Here is a 22,755-nt window from a genome sequence, read left to right on the forward strand (position 1 = left end):
TTTCTTTACCACTTAACATTCGTCCACAGTCCATATGCATCTTACGAAGAAGTGTGTCTGTAAGATGATTAATTAAGTCCCATTTTCTGACACCTCTTCCGAGATAACTAGGGCAATGTTTCCCAGGTCAGCACGGGTTATTGGCATGGGTCACACCAGTTTTGTAGCATAGTCCGTTTTGCCTCTGCCCTTTGATTTCCAGTTGGCATCAGGTCAGGTGCAGAAAGAGGCCAGTAAAGAACAGAAATTCTATTCTGATCTGGAAACAACTTTTTCACTATAAATGGTATGTGTATTGGAGACTGGCACTGCTGGAAACAGAGTAATCGCTCAGGATGTGGTTGTCATGCTGATGGCAAGATGCGGCCTGTATACTTGCACTGGACAATTTCTCGCGGTAGAAAATACACCATAGATATTCTCCCCGGCAAATGCTGATAGGTACAGTGTGAGACAGCTACGGAGCTCCTCCTTGATGACAGCAACGTGGTTGAAGCAAACTGTTTGCACAACTTCGTCATTCTGGGCTTGTCTTCCTACGTGCCAACATCTAGTTCCATTACCCCTACTGGGTTCCTCACTATCGAGACATCGGTTTACCTGTGATTTCAGAACGGACTCAAGAGCGCCACAACACTCCTCAACAAGAGCGGTGACACAAATCTGAGTTGTATGCCTGCGACGACGCATCGCTAGTGAATAAGACAGACTGAGATCGAGCTCGTTCATATATTTGAACTTGTATGTAATGTCATTTGTTATTCCAGAAAAAAATGCAATGAGAAAAGTAACTCACATCGTTAGACTGTCAGTGCAGGTGAATAGTGCTACCACATGCGGTGATAGCATCTAAATTCATAAAAAAACTCTAGAACGCCATCCCTTGGGATAAGGTTATTGTACAATGACCTTCCGCACTATTACCTGCCTAGATGTGTCCGTGCAGGGTGTAACTCATTTGGCCTTAGCAATAAAAAAATCGAGGCTAACAATTATGGTTGATCACTACTAATCCTGTAATGTACCAGCCTAAGTGTGGTATTTAAATCGTGTTAATTGCTCTTGGCAGACTTTAATAGCAATCCTCTCCCAAAACGGGTAACTCTAACTACAAGTATTTGGGTCGCTAGCCTCACTATAAAAAGTTCACCCCGTGAGACAATGGAAATCATTCTAAATGGAAATCATTGGCCTGTACGACAGTCGCATATGCCTACCATCCGTTCATAAGGATTGTCGAACCATTGGGTAACCAATGCAGAAATACAGATAAGTTTACATAAACCTAGCGTATCATCACACAATGAAATGCCGCCAATTAGGACCTAAACGAGAAGAGACTAATTGTTAAAGGAACATGACAGTATAAATCAGAAGCAGAAAAGTGATTACTTACATCTTTTAACAAACGCTTCCATACTTCTACACTTCGACAAGTAAGCCTTCATCTGTACTCAGTAACACCCTAAAGTTCCACTCCATTCCGACAAGTAAAACTCAATCTCTGTTGATTCATATTGAACCGGGGACATCAGCTGGTTAAGCAATTGTCAATATTAATGAAATTCTTCAACAGCCGCGTAACTACGATGTTATTGACGACAACCAGTTTCGGCATTCCACTATGCCATCTTCAGGTCCCATTTGCATCTCTCAAAATAACCGATAATGCCATAGAGTGGGTTTCATGGATTCAAACCGTTTCACAATTGCTTCACTCGAAGATTTGATAGCAACTCAATAAGAGCAAAAAAGCTGATGTCAAGTCTTCGAGTGAAGCACTTGTTAAACGGCTTGAATAGACGAAACCCCGAGGGTTCATAGGTCCAGTGGCTGTTTACGCAAAAGGAAGCAGTCTAGCGATCTATTACCATCTTAGTATATAGCTATCTATTGTCACAGTCCTTTAAAATGAATGGGAGAGACGGAAGAGAGGGATGAGAATTCTCAATTTGCATAAGTAGTGGGTATCTCTTATTTTCTATGAAACCACATTACAGTAGCACGTAGAGAGAATTTACACAGTTAGATGACAATGCAAGAGCAAAAATTGAACCGATCGACAGACTGGATTCATTGTTCTGTACATCAAGAAGTACTTCGTGCTAAATTTACAGACTTGGAGCACTTATGGAATTGGCGGTACGAATAGTAAAATTCTTGACGTCGCATCCACTATTCCATTGTCAACTACAACAGATTTCAACGGAAATGAATGAAGAGTATGGAGACTTCGTAAATTACTCCAAAGTATGTTGGTTCAGTCAAGGGGCATACCTGGAACGATTTTCCGATTTAAAACTTGCTATTATTGAAATTATGAAGGAAAATGGAGTGCAGGAATGAAAATTAGAACATCCGGAATGGACGGCGCGATCTTTCTCTGTGTAGTCCCCGGCTAACACTTCGGTCGCCTGTTAGTTGAGACTTTGGTTGTACATATATTTGTGGATGGGGTCCGCCTTTAGCAAAACAAAATTTTGTTTTTTATCCCAAACATGTCTCGCTGCAGTTGCAGCTTCATCAGTGGGTATTTTGTTTTATGGCTGTTAAACATAAAGAATGTTTTTTGCTGTTTATATACATGTAAACATTTGTTGTAGTTCCATGGAGCAGGTGGTTGACCACAAGGGCAGGCAGTCGGTGGCAGACAGAGAGAGAGACAAGAGGCACATGTGACGTACTGTGAGCTGTACACGGAGAATACGGGCGGTCGGTAGTCGATTGAGTTTTGTTGGTCGGAAATACTTGGGCCTAGTGTCGACGCAGCCTGTTTAGCCTGTATTCAGGTGGCGTCGTTGCTGATGAGTGTGTTGGAGTGCTGTTCACTTTCTCGTGCTGTGTTTTTTTCTAAGGTAATCGTTACTTGACTGACACATGTGCTCCCGTGCTGAAGTTCCTCCCGCTACGCAGGACTGAATGTGGTTCTCCATCACCTTATATCAGGTGTTAATGTACCTTCTGGTGCCTCTGAAATTATCTCAGTGGCATATACAGGGTGCGGCAGCGTTCATCGTAGGATATTAAAAACTCACCATCAGGCAGTAACTGTAATTAATTTATTACCTCTTATGTCAATTAATAGTTAAAGGTACACCGTTTACTAATGTGTAAGTCATTGTCCATTGCGTGGATTACTTTTTGAATATGAATCCCGTCAGATGATTCCCCCTCTGCACAACAAATTCATCTAGGCAGGCAGCGTTGGAAGGTTTCCATAACGCGGCGTAACGTATTCCCTGGGACACTGCCAACGGCAGTTCTGATGCAGTCCTTTAACTCAGGAATGGTGGCACAACGTGTTCGGAACACTTCTTGCTTCAGGTAACCCTAAAGGATAAAGTCTGCACATGGAAGGTGAGGCGAGCGAGGCGGCCAGGAAATGTCGCCAACACGGGAAATTACTCACCGGGAAATGTCTGTCACAAGAAATCCATGCAAATTCTGGCTGTATGCGAGGTCGCTCCGTCTTGTTGAAACCATACCTAATTGGGGAAGAACGAAGTCTTGCAAAATCTTTAGGTAGCGTTCACTGGTGACAGTTAACAGCCACACCGCTGTCATCCTCAAAGAAGTAAGGGTCAATAATCTCACAGGAAGCAACTCCACACCACAATATGACACGAGAAATGTGCAAGGGCTTGATGTGCCGTTCATGCGGGTTTACATTACTCCAATGACGCATATTCTGTTTATTGACTGAACCACATAACTCGAAATTGGTTTCATCTGACATCAGGATGTTGTGCAACATTTATGGATTTTGGTGAAGGAGGTCACGCATGGTTAAGCAGAATGTTTCGCGTGAAACCTATTCGCGAGGCCTAATTTCCTGAACAATCTGCAGCTTATACAGGGTTAAAATGGACATCTTCGTGCAATATTCTCCTGAGTGAGCGATCTGACATATGCACAATTTGCGCATAACGACGAGCAGGTCTTTTTGGGCTACGCAATATTGCAGCACGAACGTTTTGCACGGCTTCTGGTGTCCGCAGAGTTCTTTCACTTCTTCCCGGTTTGCCATTGCAAACAGAACCTGTGTTCGAAATGCACGTACCCACCTCACAATGGTCCGTCCATCTGGAACTTTTCCTTGACGTCCCAAGTTCAAATGTTGCCGAAATAGACGCTAGGTAACAATAACAGAGTCGTTATTCTTGAAATAACTGCCGGCCGGGGTGGCCGAGCGATTCTAGGCGTTACAGTTTGGAACCGTGCAACCGCTACGGTCGCAGGTTCGAATCCTGCCTCGGGCATGGATGTGTGTGATGTCCTTAGGTTAGTTAGGTTTAAGTAGTTCTAAGTTCTAGGGGACTGATGACCTCAGAAGTTAAGTCCCATAGTGCTCAGAGCCTTTTGAACCATTTTTTGAAATAACTTTCTACAGCAAAGGCACGATGCTGTGCCCTCCACCGCTCCACATCACTGTCACACTCAAAGTGGCAGCTCATTAGTACACGAATGCGGCACGAGCTGGCGCGCATTCCTACAGTACGCCATTGTGCTACGCAAGCAAAATTAGGCTATGAACGCTGCCGCACCGTGGATGCTTTCAAAAGTTCTTTTAATAGCTGCAACTTATCAAATGTTTAAATGTGTGTGAATTCTTAAGGGACTTGCACACTACTTCAACTAACTAATGCTAAGAACTACACACACATCCGTCACTGAGGGAGGACTCCAACCTCCGGCGGGAGGGGCCGCGCAGTCAGTGACATGGCGCCTAAGACCGCTCGGCCACTCCGCGGCAACTTATCCAGTGTCTGCTTATTTTGTCATTCGGGCCTCAAATTAATTGTGTCGTATGTTCTAGTCCGCTACGTGTTTTAGTGACCACTGAGGTCGAAACTGAGTCTTATTTGTATTGGAAGTTGTCGTTTCTCTGACTGTTGCTGTTGTAACGACTATGAAATTGTCCACGGCCATGGTAAGCGAGCACTTTTGGCCCAGAGAATCTTCACTCATTTCTGTAATTAAGTTCTATAACTCTAGTGAGATTTTGCCCCTTCAAAGAAAATTAGAATTTATTGTAGCTATCTGAGTGTTAGATCTCAAGGTTTGCCTGTTACCTCCTAAGTCACTTAAGTTAATGTGTTTGAGTACCCTGTGATATCTTGGTTATTACATGAACTTGTTGAAATTTATTGTAAGATTAACTGTTTAATGCTCTTAGTAATTCTTATTGTAATATTCTTGTTGTACTGCATAAGGTTTGGTTGGGGCTTGGCGCCGCGCTCAAAAATAGTTTCCTGTCTCAACATTTTCATATGTTCCATGATTATAGTACGTGAATTATGTGTTTCCTTCTTTGCTCTCGGCTTTCCGTGCTGTTCGTAGCGTTTGGAGGCGCTGCCCCGATGTGTTGTGTTACTCGCCGGTTCTTCGGGCGTCCCCTCTCCTCGCCGGCTGTGTACGTGCGCGCCGCTTGCCCTCTCCTCCCCGTGGCCTCTGAGACGCCGCGGGCTCCTGGCTTGCTGCGGCATCCCTCGTAAGCTGAGTTTCCATCTCGTAGGACTCTGGCGTTAATTTAACCTGAAGTTCCAGTTATTCTAAATAGTCAGAATTAGTTTGTCGTTCCTGCCCCTTCTATGTTGCCACTGTTAGCTAGTTTTTAACGTAACAGTTTCAATGTTGGTATACGGCTCAATTTCATAAATGGTATTGTACTATTTTCCACCTCAGTATCTTGATTACGCGCAAGGGACTTCTCTGATTAATCACATATTCGATATTTACGCTGCAAAGATTTTACGTTCTCGTTGCGTAAACTATTAGTAATTACCGGTCATCTGTTCGTCAGATACCAGACTTATGTAATTTTATGTTACTACGCTTCTTATAAGTTATATGTATTAGTGTCAAGCACCTCCTCCGGCAGACCAAATTTTGCAGTTGTAATCCTTACTTAGCGTCATTGGTATACTGTTTGCCCAAGCCTAAACATATGTTTGATTTATATTTGATTGTACTGCTTGCTTCGTTTAAATTAACAAATTAATCGTCGGTTGCTTCAATTGAAGATATATTGAGGTAACTGGCTGAATTATTTGTTATTTTGTTAATGTTTTGGTGTCTGTGCAATAAAAGATTGTTCGACTTTTGCGAAGTAACAAATGACCTACGGTAAGAGGTCTGCACCTTTCCCATGACCGTATAGTTGTTTCCTTATCCTGGGGCGTCCACCGACATTTCACAGACGTAACTGAGTGATCGACGAGGTAATTTCAGTTTTGATATGAATCTTTTTACTTAGTAACTGTGCAGAATGTCTGCATTCCTCAGGCTGCATTTCTAAGGCTGCATAATGAGGTTGCGAAAGTGTTACAACATTTCGATGGATACACTTGTGAAAAAGAACTTGTTTCGATTTCGAAACCAGATATATCACGATTACATGGCGACTTTAGTGCGTAACTATGTAACATTGTCTGTCTTTGTCGTATGCCGACAGGTTGTACCAGTAAAAATTATATTACTTCTACCGAGCGCCAAAAATAATCAATTAATACTGAAAACTTGCTTTGCTTGCGATCTGTGTTGTTGAGCAATGTGAAATATAAAGCCAAGTCTAGTGCAGTGCAACTCACTGTCATTTAAATGCGGCACGTTCGCTGTTTTCCCCCCTCCCGCTCCTCGCGCCTAGACATCGTGGCCAGGCGCTGAGGGAAACGGGAAGTGACCAGGCTGAGCGCTTTGACACACGCTGTCAGCCATGTCCCGCAACACATGTCATCCCTGCCTTTGATATTGAGCGCTGCGCCAATCCATTCTCCACGTGTCAAGGCCGAAACTACTGCCCTGCTCCTTTCGCGCTGCTTGCAGTACGTCACACAGCTGTCGCCACCGCACATTTAAAATACCGGCCCCGACTCCAAACCGACACATCCCGTATCAATGCTTCATCCGCTCCTGTGCCCCGATACATAAATGCCTTTGTCCTATTTTGATTGGCTGGCTCATAAACAACCATTCAGTATCTTAACTACCGCACTGCCTGTCTTGCTCCTCCAACATGTGAATTTCCTGGTACAACTGTGGCCTGGGAACCAAAGCTATTACAGTCCACGGGAAACTCGCACTTGGCGGTCACACATCAGCATGTCAGCACATAACACTGTTCAGCATCATATACACATACACACTTAAAATATTTACACTTCTCACATGTACATCAAACATTAATTTTTTTCCTACAACAATATCCTCATTGAAAGCTGATGGCCCAGATAAAAAGTAATATGATCCCAATATTTTGGTTCCGCCCAAAGTTTTCGGGAGACTGTCCTTGGTTGTAAGGTGTGTGCCGGAATTGGTAAACCACTCCCATTTATTCCCAGCTTCCTCCGCTCCTAGAAGCGAACAATGAAGAGACTAAAAAAAATATATATGTTTGCAAAGTAGCATTGCAGTTCTCACAGACGCTATTGCTCCATAATAACACCCGCGTCCGGTGTTTGGCAGCCTCGGAGTTCCCACAGCAGCCATCACTCCATAACGACTCCAGGGGTCACAGGACGCCGTAGAAAGTATTACTGAGGACGGACAAAATTCGCTGTGTGCTGCGTTCTCAGGGCATTCGCCCCCGAGCGTGACGCCAGCCACCCTTAACTGTTATCGAGCCAGCTTTCTTCCTTGTGCCCGAAGATTATTCACCTTCTCCCTTTAACTAAAATGTGACCAGTATAGAACTTAACTACATCTCCATTCTAAATTAGCCATCATATTTTCATCTGGGGACTTGACACAGTCATTGCTTAACAATGAGGAGGAGGAGATTAGTGTTTAACGTCCCTTCGACAACGAGGTCATTAGAGACGGAGCACAAGTTCGGGTGAGGGAAGGATGGGGAAGGAAATTGGCCGTGCCCTTTCAAAGGAAACATCCCGGCATTTGCCTGGAGCGATTTAGGGAAATCACGGAAAACCTAAATCAGGATGGCCGCAGACGGGATTGAACCGTCGTCCTCCCGAATGCGAGTCCAGTGTGCTAACCACTGCGCCACCTCGCTCGGTGCTTAAGAATGAGGCCATCACTTGTTCAAACACTAACACTCCTTTTAATTTTCAGGTCCATAATTCAACGTATTTAATTAAAGTGGTTATTATCTTTAACTTGTATATAATAAGGGATATTATAATAAAATATTGGCCGGCCGGAGTCGCCGTGCGGTTCTAGGCGCTACAGTCTGGAACCGAGCGACCGCTACGGTCGCAGTTAGATCTTGCCTCGGGCATGGATGTGTGTGATGTCCGTAGGTTAGTTAGGTTTAATTAGTTCTAAGTTCTAGGCGACTGATGATCACAGAAGTTAAGTCGCATAGTGCTCAGAGCCATTTGAACCATTTTTTATGATAATGTAGAAAACTAATAAGATATATCGTTTCAGATAATCATGTCGCATATCGTTTCATATTAACGTATAGGCATGCTTTTACCTTTAGTAGATTACCCGTGGAATTGTTTCTGTGAATGTAATCCGGGTTTCTTTTCCGGCAATTATTAGGAAATAGAAACTGAATGAGTGTCTCTTATTCAGTGTGCATGGCGAAGAACAGTTAAGTGATTTGAAAGGTTATATGACGACTTCCACCCGACAGGTTGTCAATAGGAAGTCAACTGGAGACTGCGTGTACGATAATATCAGGAGATATTTTTTACAGTTATCTCTAGTTATCGGAAACTGATGCCTAATTATGAGTAGCAGTTTGTAAGATTTAATTCTGAATAGCCTTCAATCAGTCTGTTGAAGTTCATCGAAATCATCGGGTAGTTTGCTGTAGACCTCGTTGCCAGAATTCAGCATACAGTCATAAGAAAACTTCAGTGACCGTGCCGTTGCCGCTATTATGCAGACTGAATGACGATCATTTGACAATTTTCGCCCTTCTGCGACACTGTGCTGATATTTTGTTATCATTCTAATGTTTTACAGAATTCCTAACCGTCTCATATGGAAGTGCAAACAACAAATATTACCTTAGTTTTATCACACTTGGCACCAGAATCACCCTCGTTGATTCACAGCCTACAGACTTCATATTCGCTATGGGAAATTAACTGCAAATCATAGGGACGAAGTAAGACTCTTACAGTAAGGGAGAAACAGTAAAATAATACTGTGGTTTCTTAACACAAAATTGAATCTTTTACTCCTTACACACACAAAGCCTACACGTTTCATTATCCAGCTACAATGATGGTTTGCAATAACTTCTTGAATTGTAATGACCTGTGTCTCAGCTGAAAACAAAGTACCTCTTTTTCTTTTAATAGCATTTGTGTCTTCTTGAAAAGAGGTCTGCAGATCTGTTCTGTGCAGGATGTGCTATGTTTGAGAAGTATTTACAGTAATAATTACTCTTGCGCTTGTTCTCAACATAATCTACAAATATGGCACAGATGTTGGTTTCGTATCGGACTTTATCTGTGACTGCGATTTTATGCCGCCACTCTATTTGCTGTCGAGTGTACACGGTGTTAAGAAAAGTAAAAGGAAACACCGGTAACGCGTGGTACGTTGTGCGGGACGAGGAACTGGTCAGCTGTGAAGGGGAACGCTGCCCGTAAGTGTGTGGTTTGGGCGCTCTGCAGTGGCCTCAAAGTTTCTTTGGGTTGTATTTGGTAGGCTCGTTAGTTGTGCATCTCCTTAGGGATCAGTGTGAGGCAGACGTACAGACTGCTGAACTTATCATTTTACAGAACTGAAACCACGTCCGGGAATTCCTAGTCTGTAAATTGGAGCGCCAAAGTGAAAAAATTAGTTTCGACATTGTGATGGATTGGTCTGCTACATTTCGTTAATAGTCCCATCAAAATCGGTACGCCGTGCCGGACACTGCGCGATAGAGCTTCAGAATTTCGACCTCCAACTTGACTGTACGGCACACACGAGCCGTTCACAGACTGGTACAGAAAATGACATAAAAGCAGTTGCAGTTCAGTATTTCATTCATGCACGGAGTCTCGCTAAAACGTTCTCCTCTGGCATTACAGAAGCAGTCTTCACTGCAGTCCGTAGGCAATGCAGTCAAGAGGCGTAAAATGTCGCGACTGCGATGCCTGTGAAGAAAGGTCGCCACCTCCAGCGGCCAGTCGATTTCGATGCGTGGCGTCCGACCGACGCCTCACATTTGCATCGAAATGAGCTGCAGCTCCGCCGTTCATTTGTCATATTGTCTGACAGACCCGTTGTGGCACCGCTCACAACAACTTGGGACTAACGTCTCTGAGAAAAAATGTTGTATTTCGGTCCAGCTTGTTTGGGCAGCATTACATGTGGCCACTACTCTGATTACAGATTGCCTCCTCTCTTACGTCGACGGTGAAGCCGTGTGAGCTACTAAGGTTGCTACAGAACTGCATTTGTAGGGAAACAAATATCTGATTAAATTGACGAGAAATGAAGTCACATAAAAAATTATACGAACTGCTTCGAGACGCTTTACGAAGGAAGACCTTTTTGGCTATGTAAATTTATAAAAGGGTTTATCTGTTCGCGATGGGCAGTGTATCCGCTGTCGTCAGCAGCTATGTGGTGGCAACGGCGAAATAGTGGTTGTGATGTAACAAAATAAAAGTGATGTTGTTATCCAATGGAAAAATTGGAAATTGGGATTTCACTTACTGTTTTACCAATCACAATTGAGGCAAGAATCATGGACTGACCATTATCATAAAATAGCTTATTGCATTATGAAATGTGAATAGTCTTTACTTGCAGTTTCGCTTGGCCTGAAGCAGTCACAGCTAGCACGCTATTGATTAAGAAATTGCATTATCGTCTTTCCAATTACTTCATGATCGTAGATACGATCATACCCGGTCGTGGAGTTACTGTTATGACGAAACAATTTCCTAAGGGACCAGACCAGAAAGTTCTTAAGGGCGCAAAAACAATTGTAACATCACACAAAAGGGAAATTCAGTATTAAAGCTGATGCAAGACGATAAAACAGATTGTTTCTGTCAATGTAACACGCACATTGGACTGCTGATCTTGGTGTCTGTAATCTTAGCAAGATGCATAATGAAACTGAAAATAATACTGAGATTATAGGAATGGGCACTACTAAATGATTCAAAATTTCCAGAACAAATATTTATTATAACTAACTCATATATCGTACCTTATGCTTAGTACTACAATGACGGTAGATTTTTATGTCCGTTTCATGTCCATTGAGCGCTCTTTTATATAGCCATTGTCCTCTTGAGTCGCTCGTGCGTCGTCACGATAAGTTATAACAGTTCTTATTTTAACACTTCACTCAAACTTAGACGGAACACGTTTTTCTTTATTTAGTAAAAAATTAGATCAAAGCGCCACAAATATGCATCCGTTATACTTAAGAAAAACAGTGCAAGTGTTTAGCGCTCAAGGCTTCATTTGTTCTCCAGCAAACAAAATAGTGAAGGATCGCATATCTAGCCGTATTCTTTTGTTTATGTTGCCGCCCAAAGACGACGAATTACATTATTTACAAAATTCCACTATCGCTATGCGACGCCATATTATACATTAACACATTTGGCTTCTGGCTGAAAGTATTAACTATTTGTTGTTTTAATGAAGCCAAAAATCACGAATATCACATGGTCTGTTAAATGTAAAGTAGCGAGTGATTTTAATTAATGTGCAGCTACTCACGAAGGCCCAATGTGGGCTGTAGTTAGCGAAACTTGGTACATATTTCAATGGGTTAATGCGGAACGTAGAGAAATTAGTGACCACCAGGTGCAAATCTGGCGCTGGGCGCTGTTTCTATGACAGTATAACATACAGCCATAACATTAGTGAGCAGTATGGCTATCTAGGAGACAGACCATGGTCTGTTATTGAAACTGTTCTGTGTAAACGACAGTGACTACAGTGCTGCATTGAAAGAGTATCGTCGATTTCATGAAACGGTGTAAAGAAGATGATAAAGAAATTCGAAAACACGGGTGAGCTTGGTGCGGCAGCTGGGGGAGGAAGCCGTCCTATCCCGGTGGAAGATATTGACGAAGTTGTTGTTGCTGTGACCTATCCAGGCAGCACGTGTCCCGGCTAGTGCTAGTGCTTGTGCGGCGGCACCAGAATTGTCCATCCCATGGTCAACAATAAGGAAAGTTTTGCGGTCTATTTTACATTGGTAACCGTACAAGATCCAGACGGTGCAGCAACTGAAACCTCGCGATCAGCAGCAACATTTACAATTTGCCCTTCGGTTTCTGGCACGGAATGAAGTTGATGACATGTGGCCGGGCAGTATTCTGTAAAGCGACGAATCACACTTTACACTACAGGTTTCAATGCACAATAGTGCCGAATTTGGAGAGCTGTTAAAGCACGTGTTGTGCACGAAAAGTCATTGCACTTTCCAGGGTGACGGTGTGTTGCGGATTCACAAGCATCTTTGTTGTCAGTCGGTTTTTCTTTGAACGGAATACACCCAGAGGGCCTTTATCATTTGTTTGACCTTTTCTGCCCATGACCGGTCGTAATCCATTACATATGGAAACGTTCCCATTCGTCTTTCTTGCGTTCACAGCGGCACATATAGACCTGGTGGGAAAAATTGTAACAAATTTTTGTTCCAGCATAAATCGGTTGCACATTAACGCATTAGCATATCTACCAAGTTTCGCTGTCATACGATAATTACAGCCCACACAGGATCTCTGTGAATGCCTGCTCTTGAATTATAGTTACCATTACAACTCTTACATTAACTTCAGCTGTGCATAATCCGGTTCTCGACGATAACATTCCTCCGTCGACATGTGCGAAATACTGGTGGGTCTAAAGCAACTAGTAACGCAGTTCTTTGGCTTTCCTATGTTGTTGTTGTTGTTGTTGTTGTCTTCAGTCTTCGGAAGACTGGTTTGATGCAATCTGCCACTCTACTCTATCCGGAACCAGACACTTCATCTGCGCTTTGATACTGTAACCTACATCAGGCTGAATCCATTTACTATATTTATCCTCTGCTCTCCCTCCACAATGTTTACGCTTGCCACTTTCCTCCATAACCGATCTATAACGTTTCCTTCACCTGCTCAGTATCTAGTTTGTCCGTCTTTGAAACGAAATATACTTCAGACTCTGAGCATCAGGGATCCGACAGTCCGTTGGTAGGTTTTTGGAGGTATGGAGCATTACATGTCCATGCACAGGTCATGCAACTCGCCTCGATAACGGACCACTGATTTGCGTACCCTGTAAGGGCGCCCTACAGCGACCCAGATGGGTCCCATAGGATCTACGTGAGGTGCATTTGGTCTCGTGAGTTCACTGTAATGCGCCTCAAATAACTGTAGTTCGATTCTGGTTCCGAGAGACGGACAGTTATACCGCTGAAAGATGCCATCGCAGTCGGGGAGGAAATAAAGCATGAAGGGATGCAGGTGGTTCGCAGTTGTCAGCGTGTCTTCGATTACTACCACAGGTTCCACGCAAGCGCAGGAAAATTTCTCCCATAGCACAATATTGCTCCCACCAGTCTGCTTCCGAGTAGCGCTGCACGTTTCGAGCCGACGTTCACCTCGATTACAGCGCTTCAGCGTTTGTGGAGAGGACGATCAACCTAGTGATTTACCCGAAGAGCCGACAGGTTTCTGTTGACCGGAGGTCGAATCCCGACGGTCCCGTGCCCGCACTAATCGTAATTGACGATGTTGTTGGGTCAACATGTGAACACGGAGGATAGTTTCCTTCGGATCTCAATGTTCAACAATGTTTGGATACGGTGGGCTCCGAAGGAGCTGTGCACGCACCAGCATTGGGCTCTTTCGGCAGATATGCCATAGAGATCACCACCTAATCTCCCTTACAGAGCAGTCATAACTCCAACCCCCACGTTCTGTGAAGAGTGCTAGATGTCCACCTATTTACCCCCTAGAGGTAGTTTCATTGTCCTTCTACCACTTCTCGTAGATGCTCGCGACAGTAGTATGTGAATATTCGACCAGCTTCGTCGTTTTAGAAAAACTCGTTCACAGGTTCTACTTAATACGAGTAATAATCTGCCCTGTATCAAAGTCGTTTGTGTTGTTGCGGTCTTCAGTCCAGAGACTAGTTTGATGCAGTTCTCCATGCTACTGTATCCTGTGCAAGTTTCTTCATCTCCGAATAACTACTGCAACCTACGTCATCCTGAATCTACTTAGTATATTTATCTCTTGGTCTCCCTCCACGAGTTTTACTCCCCTCGCTTCCCTCCAACACTAAATTGGTGAGCCCTTGATGCCGCATAACGTGTCCCAACAACCGATCCCTCCTCTAGTTAACTTGTGCCCAAAATTCTCTTCTCACCAATTCTATTCAAATCCTCCCTATTAGTTACGTGATGTACCCATATAATCTTTAGCATTCTTCTATAGCACCACATTTCGAAAGCTTCTATTCTCTCTCTACACTGTTAATCGTCAGTGTTTCATTTCCATACATGGCTAGACTCCATACAAATACTTTTAGAAAAGAATTCCTAACACCTAAATCTACTCGATGTTAACAAGTTTCTCTTCTTCAGAAACGCTTTCCTTGCCATAACCAGTCTACATTTTATGTTATTTTGCTCCCCAAATTGCAAAACTTATTTACTGTTGTAAGTGTCTCATGTCCTAATCTAATTCCCTCAGCATCACCCGATTTAATTAGACTACATCCCATTATTGTCGTTCTGCTTTTGTTGATGTTCATCTCATATCCTCGTTTCAAGACACTGTCAATTCCATTCAGCTGATCTTCCACGTCCTTTGCTGTCTCTGACAAAATTACAATGCCGTCGGCAATCCTCAAAGTTTTTATTTCTTCTCCATGGATTTTAATTCCTACTCCAAGTTTTTGTTTTGTTTCCTTTACTGCTTACTCAGTATGCAGATTGAATAACATCGGGGGTAGGCTATTACCCTGTGTCACTCTCTTCTCAACCACTGCTTCCCTTTCATGCCCCTCGACTATTATAAATGCTATCTGATTTCTGTAGAAACAGTAGATAGCCTTTCGGTCCCTGTATTTACCCCTGCCATCTTCAGAATTTGAAAAAGAGTATTCCAGTCAACACTGTTAAAAGCTTTCTCTAAGTCTACAAATGCTAGAATTGTAGCTTTGCCTTTCGTTAACCTATATTCTTAGGTAAGTCGGAGGGTCAGTGTTGCCTCTCGTGTTCCAACATTTCTACCGAATCCTTACTGATCTTCCCCGAAGTGGGCTTCTAGCAATATTTTCACTCGTCTGTAAGGAATTCGTGTTAGTATTTTGCAACCGGTGCTTATTGAACTGATAGTTCTGTAATTTTCACAGTTGTCAACACCTGCTTCCTTTCAAATTGGAATAATTATATTCTTCTCGAAGTCTGAAGGTATTACTCCTGTGTCATATATTTCGCTTACCACTTGGGAGAGTTTTCTCATAGCTGGCTCTCCCGAGGCTATCAGTAGTTCCTATGGAATGTTGTCTACTCCCGGGGCCTGCTTTCGAATTAGGACTTTCAGTGCTCTATCAAATTCTTCACGTACTGTCATATGTCCCATTTCATCTTCATCTACGTCCTCTTCCATTTTAAGAATATTGCCGTCAAGTACATTGCCCTTGGATAGACAATCTACATACTACTTCCACGTTTCTGCTTTCCCTTCTTTGCTTAGGATTGGTTTTCTATCTGCGCTCTTAATATCCGTACAGGTGGTTCTCTGTTCTCAAAAGACTTCTTTAATTTTCCTGTAAGCAGTATCTATCTTACCCTTACTGATATATGCTTCTACATCCTAACATCTGACCTCTTGGTATCCCTGCTTAGCCATTTTACTCTTCCTGTCGATCACGTTTTTGAGATGTTTGTATTCCTTTTCGCCTGCTTCATTTACGGTGTTTCTATATATTTTCTCCTTTCATCACTTAAATTCAATATATCTTCTGTTACCCAAGGATTTCTACAAGCCCTCGTCTTTTTACCTACTTCATCCTGTGCTGCCTTCACTGTGTCATCTCTCAAAGCTCCCCATTCTGCTTCTATCGTATTTCTTTCTCCTGTGTCAACGTTCCCTAACGCTCTGTCTCAGACTCTCTTTAATCTCTGGTTTTTTCATTTTCTCTAGGTCCCATCTCCAGAAATTCCTAGCTTTACATTTTCTTCAGTTTTAATCTACACCTCATAACTAATAAATTATGGTCAGAGTCCACATCTGCCCCTGGAAATGTCTTACAATTTACAACCTGGTTGCTAAATCTCTGTCTTACATTTATATAACGCATCTGAAACCTTCCAGTATGTGCAGGCCTCTTCCACGTCGACAATCTTCTTTCCTGATTCTTAAACCAAGTGTTAGCTATGATTAAGTTATCCTCTGTGCAAAATTCTACGAGGCGGCTTCATCTTTCATTCCTTAGCCCCAGTCCATAATCACCTATTGCTTTTCTTTCTCCTCCTTTTACTACTATCGAATTCCAGTTCGCCATGCCTATTAAATTTTCGTGTTCCTTAACTATTTTAATAATTTCTTTTATTGCATCATACAATTCTTCAATGTCTTCATCATCTGCCTAGCTTGTTGGCTTATAAACTTGTACTACTGTGGTAGGTGTGGGCTTCGTGTCTATCTTGGCTACAATAATACGTTCACAATGCTGTTCGTAGTAGCTTACCCACGTTCCTGTTTTTTTTATTCATTACTAAACCTATTCCTGGATTACCTTTGTTTGACTTTTTATTTATAACCCTATATTCACCTGACCAGAAGTCTTGTTCCTCCTGCAACTTCTCTAATTCCCACTATATCTAACTTTATCCTATCCATTTTCCTTTTTAAATTTTCCAAACTACCTGCCCGATTAAGGGATCTGACATTCCACGCTCCGATCCGTAGAACGCCAGTTTTCTTTCTTCTGATAACGACGTCCTCTTGAGTAGTCACCCGCCCGGAGATCCGAATGGGGGACTATTTTACCTCCGGAATATTTTACCCAGGGAACGACATCATCATTTAACAATACAGTAAAGCTGCATGCCCTCGGGAAAAATTACGGCTGTATTTTCCTCTTGCTTTCAGCCGTTCACAGTACCAGCACAGCAAGGCCGATTTGGTTAATGTTACCAGGCCAGATCAGTCAATCAGCGAGACTGTTGCCCCTGCAACTACTGAAAATGCTGCTGCCCCTCTTCAGGAACCACACGTTTGTCTGACCTCTCAAAAGATACCCCTCCGTTGTCTTTGCACCGATGGTAGTCTATCAGTGTCGCTGAGGCACCTAAGCCTCGCCACCAACGGCAAGGTCCATGGTTCGTGGGGTCGTTTATCTCAATGCATTTCCCCATGACCTTCGCTTGGATGATCCCCCGTGCATGTCTGCTCCGCTTACATGCTTGTGTTACGGCGTCGAGTGACCGCAACGTCACCAGGTGGCATCTAACGTCGTGGTGGAGAGGTGGTCATAATGTTCTAGCTTATGAGTGTATTTAAAAGTTCTCTGTTGTACTGCTTATCCACCATGTTTGACTTATGTACAAGGCTACACACTAGATAAATCTGCATTAATAAAGGAGTAACCTAGGGTGTGGTCGCTCTCGTGGGTGTAAAGATCGTTCGACAACGACAGCTGCTGTAATAGGAACAACTGTACGATGTTGCATTGCACCAAGTGATGTCCGACAGTTGCATATTATTAATACGGCCATTTTTACAGCATAAATGAAGTTATCATAAGTTGATAAGTCAATACTGTTAATTGCTTAGATCAGACTTTAAGATTGCTCTGCTTAAATGTAGAGAAACAAAGTAATGAAATAAAGTACAGAAACACAGGGCTACGCAAAAAGAATGTTTCATACCGATGTGTCAGTTATTACGGAAGTGCAACATAACTTCATGTGATGTCTTAATTACAAAGTCACGGCCGCGCTGGGTAGCCGCGCGGTCAGGGTCGTCTTGTCACGGTCCGGGCAGCCCCCCCCCCCCCCCCCCCCCGCACGAGGTTCGAGTCCTCCCTCGGGCATGGGTGTGTGTGTTGTCCTTGCCGTAAGTTAGATTAAGTAGTGCGTAAGCTTAGGCACCGATGACCTCAGCAGTTTGGTCCCATAATACCTTACCCAAAATTTCCAGAATTACAAAGTCGCGACACGTGGTTAGAGTCATACACGTGCAAACGGGGGTTTGGGAGAGCGGGCGGTAGGTACCGAGACAGCAACAGCGTCCAGGACGAAGTGCAACACACTGCAGTCAGGTAACCGACTGCGCTTGTGTCAGTAGTTTGGTGTCCAGCCGTAACATGCGCACACCGTGCACAGAGTCACATTGCGGAGGTGTCCCGCTACCTACTTTGGCGGTTACCGACCTTCCCCCAGACTTAGTTTTGCTGTGGCCGGACCCTTTATAATTCTTATGACTACATGGACGCTCTTCCCTTTACAATAAAGTCATTTGCACTGTACGGACCTGTTTTAATTATTATGACCACATGGACGCGTCTTCGCTTTGTAATAAAGTCATTTGCACTGGACGGACCTGCTCTAATCCTTATGAGTACATCGCCGCGTCTTCCCTCTTGTTAGCCTCTCAATAGTTTCCCGGATATTCTTCTGCGTTTGGAAAGGCAGTGACAACGTGACGCGCTAACTGTGACAAGAATAGTAATCTAGTAATTTTCTTTCGTTTACTTCTACTATTGTCTCGTTCATTTACTCCTACGTCAGTCCATTACCTATCCTCTGGGTGTATAAGTAGTTGTTCTTAGTGACTTACCGATAGAAAAATACTGCATATTATACCCTCGCAATCTTCCTTGTTACATTGTAGCCCTGCCCAAGCCGCGTCGTATTCGGAAGTGTGTTCCACTTGCTTCAGGTACTTTATTAAGCCTGTCGTAAGACGGAATTAGATTCAGTCTGTATGACTGCAGTTTAAATACGTCTTGGGGATGTATGCAGAAGTCTTGTTAAATGGACACACCTAACACTGATAAATAAACGCAGTTTTTGAATGGGTCAGTTAACAATATCATCCTAGAAATAAATTGAAAATAATTCCATTCCTCCGATTCGGAGGAAGGACGTCGGGAGGTAACCCATTTTTGTGGGGCTGTTGCCGGAACTCGTCCTTCCGTGCCATTTATTACCGTTTGCGAAGCCCTCGGTCGCACTACCAGCTCTGGTGCTATGGAGCAAAGATGAACCGAGGAACTGTAAGAAGCAAAATCTGAAATAGTGACGCACTAATATCGAAAAAACATGTAGCAAGTTCTACCCTACTTCTGGTTGGCACCTGACGTTCCTAGTTCTCTATCTGTAGTCGATACATGTAACAGGAAATTGGAATCTGAGATTCCAGCCTCATGACAGTATTTCGAGGACTCATTTTCCAGCACAAAATAAATGTAACGCTGGAACTGCTAAAAAAACAAGGCACACGGGCCTACTTCGCTGTAGGGCAGACACCGCAGAGCTCGGATGCCACTTACGGGAGTCCCTTAGCGGGCAGAATCTAGAAATCAAGTAGCAGAAAGCATCGCAAGTCATACAGTGACATACCTCTGTGTTCGTCTGGACCACGATCAAATTGCAACGTAAGAGACGGGTCTGCGGTTTCGCACTGTGGCTACGAGATTTCCGTAACTTATCGAACTGTATTATGTTACTGTTGGTTCAAATGGCTCTGAGCACTATGCGACTTAACTTCTGAGGTCATGAGTCGCCTAGAACTTAGAACTAATTAAACCTAACTAACCTAAGGTCATCACACAAATCCATGCCCCAGGCAGGATTCGAACCTGCGACCGGAGCGGTGGCTCGCCTCCAGACTACAGCGCCTAGAACCGCACGGCCACTACGGCCGGCTATGTTACTGTAATCACTACCTTGAATCCAGGGCTTAAACATTTACAATGCTTGATCCTCCGCAGCTTGTATACATTTTCTAAAAGATGTCTTCTAAATACCAAGATCTGCACTTAAAATGTTTAATAGCCCCCAAACCGATATTCAGATGAATACCCCACCGTCATCGCCGTTTTATGTATTTTTCTGCCAGTGACATGCGTCTTAGTTTATAAAATTGGAGTAAGAAATGTCCCTGTGTAGAAACGGATAGCAGTAGCTTACGCGACAGCCAGTGTGCTGTGAGATGAACGTCAAGTTGAACTTCACAAAGAATTTATAACTGACTTTCAAGTCAGTGGTACAGAGATGCGTAATATGCCTCTGACTATAGGCACACCCGAATACCAGTTTGGCTACTAAATATTTTAAGTACACCTCATTGTGTTAAACAGATGTCATTCAACAAAGAATCCCTAATAATTCTTCTTGACAGTGTAAAATTTTTCTACAGCTTCCTCTTCTTCTTCTTGAAATTTTGATGCTCTTTTGTGACAAATGCATCATTACTGGTCGAAGAGGCTTCCATGGCAAAACCTTCTCTGTTGCTTCAGTGTTACGTGGCGCGCCAGCGTTCTGTTACGAAACTGTTGAACAAATGCACATCTACGTGAAGTAAATGGCAGATGAAGATCTTCTTTATCAAAGAGCTTTACATTAAAGAGTGTAAGTAGCAGCAGTGGACGTATAAAAGCATTTTACTTGCTGGTGTAGATCGTTTTATTTAGGACACAATCTCTTTCGCCTACTGGAGCGAAAAAGAAGTGAGGAAAGGCCCCACCATACTCTAGGTCTCTCCCTTTTCCAATTTCTCCACACATCACTGTTCACCCAAGCAGAGTTCTACGAACTTGCGTGACAGATCCAAGCCAGAACTCGATACGAATGCATTTCTTTCCTCGTGAAACTTTCTTTCTGAGGCGCCAGTATACTTTTTTCTCGCCACTGCTTCGCGTGCCTCGTGTGACTTTACGTACTATCTTGCGGAATTCTTTCCCTTACTTTTTTATATTCACGTCCAGGTGAATAATATTCGTGTCGCGGTTTTTTGTTATTCTCTTACGCGCATCAGTTGAATTCTGTACTGGTACCATATATTGTACATAATATTCATAACACTCTGAAATTCAGCCCGAAGTCCAGCGAGTAACAGGCTTGGTAAGTAATTCCTCGACGCTTTACTTCGACTCTGAACGTATTTGTATTTTCCTTGAAACTTGCCTATTCATTTGACACATCCACTTCTTCCGATCAAATTTTGTTTCTAGCAGACAGTGGTATTTAACTCTGCTATAGTTCACGTAAATGCACAACAATCAGTTTGGATTAACCGGTAAAAGCAGTGTAGCAAGCTGTCCGTCTGGTCACGGTAGCAATTCTACGTCTCTTGGGAGTCACTTCGATTTGGACTAATGGTACCTCCCTGTCTGAAACTGAATTTTCCAGTCTTACTTCGCATTCTTGTTGTTGTTGTTGTGGTCATCAGTCCAGAGACTGGTTTGATGCAGTTTTCTATGCTACTCTATCCTGTGCAAGATTCTTCATCTCCCAGTACCTACTGCTACTTACATCCTTCTGAATCTGCTTAGTGTATTCATATCTTGGTCTCCTTCTACAATTTGTACCCTCCATGCTGCCCTCCAGTACTAAATTGGTGATCCCTTGATGCCTCAGAGCGTGTCCTACCAACCGACTCCTTCTTCTAGTCAAGTTGTGCAACAAATTTCTCTTCTTCCCAATTCTATTCAATACCTCATCATTAGTTATGTGATCTACCCATCTAATCTACAGCATTCTTCTGTAGCACCACATTTGGAAAGCTTCTATTCTCTTCTTGTCCAAACTATTTATCGTCCATGTTTCACTTCCATACATGGCTACACTCCATACAAATACTTTCAGAAATGGTTTCCTGACACTTAAATTTATACTAGATGTTAGCAAAGTACCCTTCTTCAGAAACGCTTTCCTTGCCATTGACTGTCTACATTTTATATCCTCTCTACTTCGACCATCATTAGTTATTTTGCTCCCCAAATAGCAAAACTCATTTGCTATTTTAAGTGTCTTATCTCCTAATCTAATTCCCTCAGCATCACCCGAGTTAACTCGACTACATTCTATTATCTTAGTTTTATCCTCCTTTCAAGACCTTGTCCATTTCATTCAACTGCTTTTCCAAGTCCTTTGCTGTCTCTGACAGAATTACAATGTCATCGGCGAACCTCAAAGATTTTATTTCTTCTCCAAATTTTTCTTTTCTTTCCTTTACTGCTAGCTCAATATACAGACTGAATAATATTTCGCATTCTTATGTGTGCTAATTCAGGTTTGGTTGGCTGGTAGTCGATGAAGCTGGGTCTGGAGTAGGGACTATCCCTGTATGGTAGAGGTCCATGCTGCCACGCAGATTCCGCAGTCTACAAAGTATTGGGTGAAACCATAACAGTTCACCGGCATTGGTGAGGCTTAGCTGTAATGGCAAGGCTTGACCGACACTGCTCAGCTGCTATCACTTGGCCTCTTGCTTTCGCATAGTAAAAAGCGAGACTTACAGGTTGCTCGTACTTAGTTAAACTGAAGCTGATTCGTACATCATATTTTTTCACTTCTTCTTGTTATCTATTCAATGATCTTACCACCTCCTGAACAACAAAGTAGTTTCCAATTATTCAGTAGCTGTGACATGAGAATATTCAGTCGTACGTCTAAGTCTTCTGCCAGTAGGATTGAGTACACTCTGTGGGATAGTAAAAGCATTTTCTTATGTTCAGTTACAACACAATAATTTATTAATCCATGTCTTTTGTATGGAGTGTAGACATGTATGGAAGTGAAACATGGACGATAAATAGTTTAGACAAGAAGAGAATAGAAGCTTTCAAAATGTGGTGCTACAGAAGAAT

This window comes from Schistocerca cancellata, chromosome 6 (assembly GCF_023864275.1).
Source record: "Schistocerca cancellata isolate TAMUIC-IGC-003103 chromosome 6, iqSchCanc2.1, whole genome shotgun sequence".
NCBI lineage: Eukaryota > Metazoa > Arthropoda > Insecta > Orthoptera > Acrididae > Schistocerca > Schistocerca cancellata.